Here is an 8,896-nt window from a genome sequence, read left to right as displayed (position 1 = left end):
AAAAGACTATTTCCTGCAGGCTTCAGTAAAAACCCTCTCTAAATAATGAGTTTACCTGAGGGTTGCTAGTTGGGAAGGGGTGGGGATGAAGGAGAAGGGGAAGGGACGAGACAATACAAATTGGTAACTACAATATTGCCTCAGGGATAGAAAAGACAGTCTGGGGAATATAATCAGAAATGTTGTAAATATTTTTTAGGGGGCCAGATGGATTCATGTCTTGTTAGAGAGACCACTTCATAGACAGTGTAGAGGCCTGATCACCTCACTGTATTTCTGAAGCTGATGTTGAATAATATTGTATGTCAACTATAATTATAAATACATATAGTCACAGGATGTGGAGTAGAGTGTGGGAATGGAGTCAATGGAATTGTAATAGATAAGCATGATATCGGGGGTGGGAGGGCAGTAGATGGGGGAGGGGGGTTATTACTTTGCGAGGGGTGAAAAGGATGACTATTGCATTGTTTTGTATACTTGAAACTAATAATAATAAAAAGAATGACAAAAGACAAACTACGAATGGGAACTAATATTAACAAAACAGATGGTTAAAGCTAATTTACTCAATATATAAATAATGACACAAAAAAAACAGACAAGTGCCTCTTGACATACTAAGAAGTTTGTCAGTTGTTACCCAAAAGAAGACAAGTGGACATTAAAATTAAACTGAGATGGAGCCAGCTGAGTGGCGCATTGGATAAGTTTTGGCTTGGGATGCCAGCTCTGAGCCGCAGGGCCCTGGTTCAGATCCCACATTAGGACCAGTGACTCTGCGCCCTCTATAGCTAAGATGGTGAACAACAGCTCGACCTGGAGCTAGGCTGCCACGACTCGCCGGCAACAGCAGAGGCTGCAGTGAGGCTACAGTGGGCTTCCATAAGCTACTGTGAGTGGCTAGAAGCCAGCGTGAGTTGCCAAGAGCCACCGTAAGCAGCTGTCCAGTGGCCGGCAGCTGTCCAGTGGCCGGCAGCTGACCTGCCTCACCTGGGAAGAGCACAATGATAATACCAACATGGGCCAGTGAAGCAACGTCCTCCACAACTAGACTGAAGAAAAAAAGACAGCAACTTGTCTGTTCCCCTTCCCCGATTCCCCAGTGCTGTTGCCTCCCCCAATTCCCCAATAAAATCTTAAAAATAAATTAATCAATTAAAATAAATAAATAATGATTTTACCAATTGACCCCACTGAGGGGCATAATCATATGAACTATTTGCCTTTACTTCACTTGTGGCTTTCTTTATCTTCTCAGCCACACAGATTTGAACATTGCCTTTTACTTTGCCCTCTCCTTTGTGCAATCACCAGCTCAACTGACAATATAAACCTTTACTCTGAGGTTGCCTTTAAAACCTGACCTTTGTCCTACTTGTGCATTTCTGGGATGCTGCAGCCACTAGATAAGAGTGCGCCACTTGGAACACCATCTGACCTGGAGATACGACAAATCTCTGGTGTCATAGAACTACCATTCCCTCCATGCTCAGCTTTCTCAAATGACATCCTGTCCACTATTGATGTCATTGGTTTTATGGAGTTCAAATACAAAGATAAATCATCTTTCTAAACTGTAACATAAAACTATAAGGGATTCTTTGGAAATGATGATTGGCCTTGGCTCAGACAGTAAAGGGTTGACTATTGAGTCTAAAATGAATGAGCACAATAACTTTCTGGGATCTCTGTAACATGGAAGCCATGAGTAGGCACCTTTTTCTTCTTCTAAATGCCCCTCAGTCCCCACTTGAATCTATTCAACACCCCTCTTCTAAGTGTGGGTCCCCCATAGGAAACGAGCCTTGCAGACCTTCTATTCCAGGGGACATGATGAACCAGGGTCCCAGCTGCTGCACTCTGAAATCCATCATGGCCAGGATTCATGTAGGTTCTTTCTGGATGACTGACTGAACATGGCAAGGATACTTAAGGCAGGCCTGTCCCTGGAAACATTGGATTCCTCTGACTTTAGCTAAGCCTGTGGGAGGACCTAGCTGAACATTTCTTAGACGCTAAAGCAGTCTATCTCCTTCTCTTGGGATCAGATTTGCATGCTATCTGACAACTCTCCCACTCACCCCTAGATTTTCTTACCATTATTTTTTCCTCCCACATGGTTCCCTTAATAAAATATGTGTATACTTAATCCTGTTTGGCATCTTGAAACACCCCAACAAACTGCCTGTGGTTAAACTCTAGAAAAATCAGCAGCAGCAAAATCACAGCCTTTTCCACCTCTGTGATTACCTCCCTCATTATCAATAAAAAAATAATGTAATGTAGCCCCCGATGCATAATAAACCCTCAAGTATACTATGTTTACACGTTATAAGTATGAAATGTGACACAATTCCTATCATATTGCATAAAAGAAAGAGCTCTGAGATATTAAGTAAATAGTCATATGCAACACAGTTAATAGATGGCAAATCAGGAATTTAACCCTGGTCTGCCTAATTCAAAAGTGGAGCTTCTGAGAGCTGTGACATGCTGCCTCCTGGATGTCACCTGCCATTGGTGTCTCGTAACCCAACTCATAGTTAATTTCCAGCTTTGTGCACTGCCTCCCCAGCCCTGTTACTCTCCTGTCTTATTCTAAGATGTTGACCCCATTTCCACATACTTCACACATGGCAAGAGTTCAATAAGAATTCAATAAACATTCATTAACTAATGAATCAACATGTAGATAATTGGCAAGTGGGCTTTTTGAAACTTATGGTCAAGCACTATTCATAAAAACTTAGTTTCAAATGCTTCTGACAAGTTTTTTTCTCTTCAAAGGTTTTCAACATGCGGTATCATCCCAAGCTTGGTAAATACTTCTACAGAGACCTTAGAAACAATGTACAGAAAGGTGTAATTAATTTGACCAAAGTTCACAATTAGAAATGTTGACAACTCCTCTGTTACTGAATTTGACATAGCTTCAATGTAAACACAAGATTATATGTTCATACATAGGCATTCTTGTCATTTTGACACTGCTAGATTTCTAATATATTAATTTCTGCATATGACTATATTTATACATACAATTTCAATAACTATTAAATAAAGAATCACTTATGGAAAATTTGATATACACATCAAATAGGTCAAATTAGACTAAGATCAAAATGTTGATATGATGCCAATAGCATATTTATCACTAGCCACAACTAAACATTCATGCATTTTTCTGCTTAATACTTGGCAAAATAGTTCTTAAGGAGAACTTTATTGTAAGAGCCAAACCAAATTTCTGGAGTTCATTTCCAAACTGAGAAAACTAACTTGTATAATTTAAAAAAAGTGTCACTTTTATCAATATGTGCCTTTTAGACTTCTGAACTCTCATTTTGTTTCTTGCTCTGGAAATTGCTACTTGCCAAATTGCATTGCCACGGTGTGACTGAACCAGAGAAGTACAAGTGTATTCAAAACTGTCATATTTAGCACAAGGAAACTTGGAGCTCATTCAAGCGACAGTCTAATACCACTGTTTACAAAGCCAGAAATGTGCTATTAAGTACCAGATTTATGGAATAAGAAGAAAGGTTAATGCATTTTTCTGAATGTAAAGAAAGTAAAACATGGCTCATTAAACATAATGCAGGTCTAAACTGAAATGCTAAGCTTCAATAGTCATCAGTGCAATAACCTGAAATCATTGTATTGCATTCATTTCATTCTTTCCACTAATTTTTATTGAGCACCAGCTGTGTGCAGGACATTTTTCTAGGTATTTGAGACTCAAGCTTGCAAGAGGTATAAAATGAATGCAAATAATCATAGGAGTGTTGACATCTTCGTCTATATAGTGCACTGGGAGGAGCCTCACTGTACAAGTTGTTTTCTAGGCATATCTCTAATGAATTAACCTCAGATTTCTTCCAGAGCCAACTTCCCTCCTTCTAATTTGTTGACTTTGTACTTAGTGTTCCAAGGCACTCATGAAAAGATAGGCTTTCTGATAAGCAGACTCCAAGATGGCCCCAGTGATCTTCAATTCCTAGTGTTTATACTCTCACGTAATCCCATCCCTTGAGTTCGGGCTGGGCTGGACTGCTGACTTGTTTCTGATGAATACAATATAGCAAAAGTGATGAGATATTACTTCCATGTTTAGACTATATAAGATTTTTACTTGCATCTTGCTAGCAGACTCTCTCCCATGCTGGGTTTGATGAATAAAGCTGTCACATAGGAGAGGCCCACAGGACAAGGGAACTGAGGTTGGACTCCAGCCAACACTCCTCAAAAGGCTGAGGCCCTTGGTCCAACAACATGCAAAAAACTGAATGCTGCCAATGACTACGTGAAACTGGAAGCAGCATCTTCCCCAGTTGAGCCTTCACATGGACCTGAGCCAGGGCTGATGCTTTGAATGAAGCCTTGTGAGATGCTCTGAAGAAAGAGGATCCAGCTAAGCTCTGCCCAGATTTCTGAGCAACAGAAACTTAGAGGTGATTAATGTGTTTTATTTTTAGGCCTCTACATCTCTGATACGTTTTTGCATAGCAATTGATAACAAATATATGCTCTTATGTCACAATAACAAGACTTTTCCAGGAGTGTGAGTTGGTGTTTCTGGCGATCTGAATATTGAAAATGTCCCCTCTATTCATGGTATTTTTTTTTCATTTCATGATATACTTATAAATTTATTATGATAGATAGTAAACAAACAAACAGACACATAAATGGGAGGAAGTGTCTTAAAAAGCCCCTTAGGGGAGTACTGTGTCCAAGGAAAGAAGCAAAGTGCATTTGAGGTAAGTCCAGGACTCCATAACGTGCTTATGAGAAAAAGAAAAGAAAAGGAGTGGGGAGGGGAGGCAGAGGGAAGAGAGTTATGAATGAAATGGCAATCCCCATATTAGATGTATATAGTAATGCAATGCAATACACACACACACACACACACACACACACACAGGGTGGCAAAAAATGCCTACACATTTTAAGAAAGGAAAAACTATTAAAGATGTAATACACAACATATACTTTTAACAAAAGATGAATACAAGTCATGTATATATATATATATATATATATATTTTGGCACCCTCTCTTGGTGATTCTTATGGCTTTAGCCAATGGGGCCAACCAGGCGTATCTGAAATCTGTTTATTAATGTTAAAAATGTAGCACATAATTAATTTGATTGATCTTTTAAAAATATTCAGATGTTTAAATCCCTCTTTCTCTCTCTCTATGTATATATGTATATAGACATATATTATGTGTACATGTACATGTATAATTATACATGTATATGTATATATGCAGTTTTAAAATATGTTTAAATCTATTTCTATTTTTATCTATATCTGTATAACTATTGCATTAGATTCATTACCTAAGGGAAAATAATAAAAGTAAGATTAGGATTATTATGGTGTTCATGAGACCAACGCCATGCTAATGCCATATAGGCTAACATTTTAGGAGACACACAAGTGTATAACAAATATGCATATGAGTTATTTCAGAGACTATCATTCATGGTCAAATCAAGCAGTTATTTTATCTACTGTTTACCAAATACGTTAATAGTATTAGCAACACATGTAATAGTTTCATTAGAAACTCTGCTCTTGTGGATGATCATGGTGAGGGGTCTGCACCCCAGGCCCCAGCTCCTACAGTTGGGCTTTGTCAGTACTCCAAGTCACTTATTTCATTCAAGCTCTATTTAAATTTTTAATGGAAAATGATAATGTTGGCTTCAAAGGGAATTTTTGCAATGATATATATATATATAATATATATATATATATATATATATATATATATATATATATATATTATGAAAGATTGTTTTGAAATGCTCTTGAACATGCACAATAGGGAAATGATTAAGTCTTAACCTGGAGTAGCTCACAAAGCACTTAGATGTATACATCAAGCAGAATATACAAGCAGATTGAGCATATTTCTGGTTTCTGCTCTGCTTTTTCTGACTCTGGGTACCCTCTCCCCCCAAATCTACCTCCTTTTCATTCATCCTTGCCTTGAGGACTCATTGAATATTTTACAATGAAAGTCTTCAGCTTCAGCCATCCTTTCTAGCAGAAACTTAGACCAAGATCTTTAGGTTCAGATTCCAGCATCCCAACTGTGTTTCTTTTAATTCCCCTTGACCCAACAAACTTGGATAAACTCTGAACCCCAATGTTATACCGATATCCCTGTGCTTACACAAACCTTAAGACTGGAGTTGTATTCTTTTCTTATCTCTAGTGAATCTAATAGATATGTAAGCAGCCCAGCCCCTTTAAAACTAAGACTCTGAATTCCAGCTTTTCTGGTTAGAGTAGACATATTCTGTGTAATTCTTGCTGGTTTCTTTCAGGGCCTAAGGAATACACTACATACATCCACTAAAAGTACTGAAATGCTTCCACCCCCAGGCATAGATCTTTAACCAGTATATATAACCACTATATCTAGCCAACTGCAGGACTCATTTTTCTGACCTTTCTGTCTGATTGGATCAGGGTTTATGCACTTTCACTAAATAGGTGTTTTCTGTTTGACTGACCTGCTTCCTCATTTATCTATTGCTGAAATAAAAATCCCCCCCCAAATTTAGTGACTTAAAATAACAATAGTTTGCAGTTTTTTATTATTATTTTTTGCTTGCCTGGGCTCAGTCTGGCCTCATTCATTCAGCTGCATTCAGCTGTCTGTCCGCTGGGGGCTGGGCTAGGCTGGGGAACTAGAAAGCTGTGCCTCTCTTTCTATGCGGCCTTGCTCTTTAGCTTCTCACATTATGCTTTTATGGCTCAGAAGTCACATAAATTTTGCAGCATTCCATTGGTCAAAGCAAGCCTCGAAGCAGCTCAGGTTCACCTCTTGACTGAGGGAATGACAAATTTGCATTATCAAGTGTGATGATTACAGAAAAAGAAAATAATTTTGTGACCAATTTTGCAAACACCCTGCTATAATAAAGTCGATTTTTACCAGATTAAGGGCCACCCCACATTTTACTCATATCCACAAGCATCTAAACAGAACAATCTGGTGAGTCATCTGAGCAAGAAGAGGAGAACTTGATTCAAATCGGATTACAATGTTTATATAAGTAGTGAGAAGAAAACATAAGCCTGAAAGAGAGACAGAGAGACTCAGGTTAAACCAATGAGACAGATTACAAACATCAAATCCAAAGAGACATTAATAGAATCTCTAACTAGGGTCAGAGACTACACCTTGCCATTAGTAACAAATAGAATGCAAGTCAGTATTAGAGTCAAAGGTTTAGACCTTTAGAATCTTATAGTTTTGGCAGATTACAGTTGATAGGTGTGTGCATGTGTTGGGATAGCTGGAAAATATGGAGCCAGAGTAGTGAAACTCCCACTCTGTTCAAACTCTCTGTCTTCCGCAAATCTGCACAAAAACCAACTTGCTTGCCTCTGTGCCCACTTGAGTCATGGTATATATTATTGCTTAATAAATGCAATATTACATAAGATTACATAATATTGCAATATATTACTTAAATGTAAATTTAATTCTACACTGTTTGAGAAAGCATTTATGATGGATTAACCAACCAAGTGATCAATTTTCATAGCACTACAATGTCTACATGCATGATTTAAAAATCATTTTCCCTCAATATGCTTATGTTGGTTTAGTTTACTTATGAACTAATATAGTATATATTAAAATTAAATAATATAATATATATTAAAAACTTTAATCTGACTGTCTCATTTTATGTTACAAATTATAACATCTAAAAAAGTCGTTGTACTTTAAATGATAGTTTTTTTTCTGCACTGTTAAGCATTCTAACTCTTAGAAAACCAGGATTTCAAAGTTGAAAGCAAATATATATTTACCAGGACACTATACTAATGACACTAAAACCTATCAATCCCAGGCATCATATTTAAATATTAATGTCTGAATACATTTCTCTTCTTTCCAAATGCACAAGATTGAATATTGCTGTACATAATTCCCTTTGTTGGAAAGAAATACTGACCTATTAGGCAACTATATAATTTCTCCAGACTCTGAATTTGCCTTCAAGGTTAGCATCCATTAGATTAGATAATCTTAGATTGTGGCTAAAAGAAGAAATAGATACAGGGGACATAAAAGGAAGAAGGGAGGGAGAGACAAAGGAAGGAAGAAAAATGATATCAAGCTTCCTATGATTTCTAAGTAAATTAAACCCTATTTAAAACAAAGTGAAAGATTCAAGATAAAATATTGTGCTACTAATATTTCATCATTTTTTTTACAATAACAAATTATAATTACATACTTGGGGCAATTATTCAAAAGAGAAAATATAAACAGATATATTAAATTTATTATAGGCAAATAATTATCTCAAAATTATTTGGTAAATAACAAATACTATTATCATTTCTTTACATTTCAAGTTAAGATAAAATGGGGAAACAGTACCTAGAAAATTAATCAGTTCTGATCGTTCAAAAGAAAATCTCCTTTAAGAATATTTTCTTTTATTTGCTTCATAACTCAGGAGAAATATCAAGTTCTGTGTAATTGCATAACTGCAGTAACCACCATTATTTATGAAACACTCTTCTAGGAACTGGGGAAGTCATTTTTTCCTGGTCACCCCAGTTGGATGACTTGTACCGCAGTCTTCCCTGCCTTTTCCTCCCACAGCCTGAGCTGACAGTTGGTCTCAAGTCGAGACTGAGCAGTGACTAAGTGTGAAAGAGCATATGCTTAGGGGAGAACCAGACACCATGGTTCTATAACAACTTTGGTGTTTTATAAGCTTTTGGAGAGCAGCAGGAGTTTATTTTTCAAAATTTCTTTAATTTTGTGTCAAAATAATTCATGATGTGACTATTGAATCAATTTCAAGGCTCCCACAAAACTGGATGCAATAATTTAGTTGTATCAA

The sequence above is a fragment of the Hipposideros armiger genome, unplaced genomic scaffold, assembly GCF_001890085.2.
Source record: "Hipposideros armiger isolate ML-2016 unplaced genomic scaffold, ASM189008v1 scaffold_1303, whole genome shotgun sequence".
NCBI lineage: Eukaryota > Metazoa > Chordata > Mammalia > Chiroptera > Hipposideridae > Hipposideros > Hipposideros armiger.
The sequence above is the reverse complement of the archived record's forward strand: the minus strand, read 5'-3'. Positions refer to the sequence as shown.